Here is a 2,500-nt window from a genome sequence, read left to right as displayed (position 1 = left end):
TGAAAAAAACACGATTGAACTACAAATTAATCGATAGAGTATAATTAAGAAGTCAAAACTTGAAACAAGCTGTTGTCTTTCTTCTGACAAAGAATCCTTTTCATGGCTCAGTAGGCACATGCAGACTTCAGGCGTTTTGGGTTAGTGGATAACTTCAATGTCTTTTTCGCAATTATCGTGCCAACAATAACTTCCATCAAAGCACTTACGCCAAAGTGCACTGGAATTCCAGCAGATTGCGATCAACAAAGCAAACATCAGTAGCCTCCACCAAGGGTCTGCTGGTTTGATAAAGGCACCAGCCAACCGACCTGTTCCCTAACGGTCATAGTTGTAATTGAATTTGCAATGTTCACATCTCAAGGTAAACTTGAGCCCTATTCTTTTGCCACATAAGGTATACACGGCAACATCACAAGGTTTGTTGTGTGAAAGCAGCATTCGGCTGCAGGCAAAACAAGTGCTAGTTGGAGGGGTAAAAAGTACTGGGAAATTCCCCACACTGCAGTTCAGTAATCTCTCCAAATTGCTGGAACAACCCTACCATAATGCACCTAACTTTTACTGACTTTTAATATATCACTGACCTTGTGAATTGACAGCCCAGACAACTTCGCAACAGTTTCGTTTCTGATCAACTCCGGAAGAGCTCTCAGTTCGGAAATATAGGTGGATACAAAGACCAATAAATCTTTGCTGTACTTCACCGACAAATAAATATCCACAACTTTGCTTGGTAATGCCCTGATAGGCCGCTTGCACTAAGAGGTCACGTGACCAATGCTTCCCTTAAACAGTGAGTTGCAATCTTGCGGTTGCCAAAAATTGACAGAACACATAAAAATTATCTGACACGCGAAATTTGAGAGGAAACGCATTTAAGGGAAATATTTTATGGTACTTTGATTTTTCAACAAAGTAGCATGATTTGTCTTGGCCGCCATGTTGGAGGGCATACTCTTGCCCTCCCGACATGGCGGCCAAAACTACTTTTTGCTTATATCTTGTTAAATGTTTGATAGTTGAGTTCAGGTGTGCCATAAACGTTACCACATCATCTTTTCAACATTTTCCTTGAAGTTCAAATGCACAATTTGTGTCAGAAAGCGGTAATTCATAATTTTAAAAAATCAAGTTTTGGTCACGTGACCAGCTACGGACTTTCTCATTTTAAGCACAATGGTGCGGGTTTGAAAAACCAAATCACTATTATTTTGTTTAAGAGATGACCCACTAATAGTGTTTCGATGGCAAAATCATATAACTTTCATTTTCATAAAAACGATGTCACATGACCTCTTAGTGCAAGTGGCCTATTGAGTCCACATTCATCGAAGAGGAAGTAAACACACGGTATGCATTCATAGCAGCTTTCTCCACCGTTTTAGACTGCTCGACCTCCGCACGAATTCCATGGACCAAATTGGAGACGGAACTAGGTCGCTTTCTACCTCTTCCCTTCGGAGGCATTTCTCCCTTCTATTTATAAATTATTTTAACTAGACCCTCCGTGAGGGTACACTGGGTTGCCTGTGGTACGTGCACCGTTCCAGAAAAGATTTTTCAAGTTGGGGGGTCATTAAGACCATTTAAGGGGTCACCCAGAAGTCTTACCAGCAGAGGCCCTTTGGCTCACAGGTCCTCACATGTTCGTACGACGAAACAGATCCTTTTCTGAGGTTAACAACCTGGCTACCGGCTTATTAATTAATCATTTGTAGAAAGAAGAAATTCCTGTCCTCTTGAGAAAAAATAGACACGCATTGCTTACGTGTGGTAGTGAAGTAATACAGCGATTTATTCCATATAAAATGTCAACTGAGCTGTGTGTTGTCTTCCAGGAGATTCAAGTTGTCCTTGCGTAATATGTAGCTCTAACAGTGCACAATCTTGTTTTGGTATTGTCTATCATTGTAGTGCCATGGTAGAAGTCTTGGGTAAATAGCCTGAGAAGACATGTGGTTACTAGCAAAGTACTGAACCCAGAAAGATTGAAGAAAATAAATGGGAAAAGAGAAACATTTGCTTCTGGGCTGACACGTTGATAATTTTCAAGCTCTCTCACAGCTTCTTTCATCACATGTTTAAGCGTGCCCTCTGAGCATCTGACAGCTTTGGTTTACTAAGTTAACTTCTGTCCGGCGGGGTTAGTGCCTTGATGGGAGACCAAAACAATATACCCCTCCTAAAAAACAGAGGCATCTGACGGAAAATACTATTAACGCTAACAAATGCGAACTCAGCAAGGTACAGATTTTGTTAGCTTGCTTTATGCAAAAACAAATATTGATGCAAAAGTAAATAACTATTGATACACAGTTTTTAGCAAGAGCAGAAGGAAGTTTCCGGGACGGTCGATCGAGAATAAAATATTTACGACATGAAAACAACATTAATTTTGAACCGTGAATATAGAATATAAAAGTTACGATCAGCGACAAACATTTTGGGAGATTTTTGCTACGTTCAAATAAATCGCAAAATCGAAAGTGACATGGCC

The 2,500-nt window shown here is 40.3% G+C and overlaps 1 protein-coding gene across 1 annotated transcript in view; it reads left to right on the top strand.

Annotated features, from left to right (window-relative positions):
• Window positions 1-2,500, top strand: part of LOC137979743 (short-chain collagen C4-like) — a 40,302-nt gene that overhangs the window by 18,347 nt on the left and 19,455 nt on the right. The gene's annotated exons all lie outside the window — the stretch shown is intronic.

Source organism: Montipora foliosa, chromosome 12 (assembly GCF_036669935.1).
Source record: "Montipora foliosa isolate CH-2021 chromosome 12, ASM3666993v2, whole genome shotgun sequence".
NCBI lineage: Eukaryota > Metazoa > Cnidaria > Anthozoa > Scleractinia > Acroporidae > Montipora > Montipora foliosa.
The sequence above is the reverse complement of the archived record's forward strand: the minus strand, read 5'-3'. Positions and strand labels throughout refer to the sequence as shown.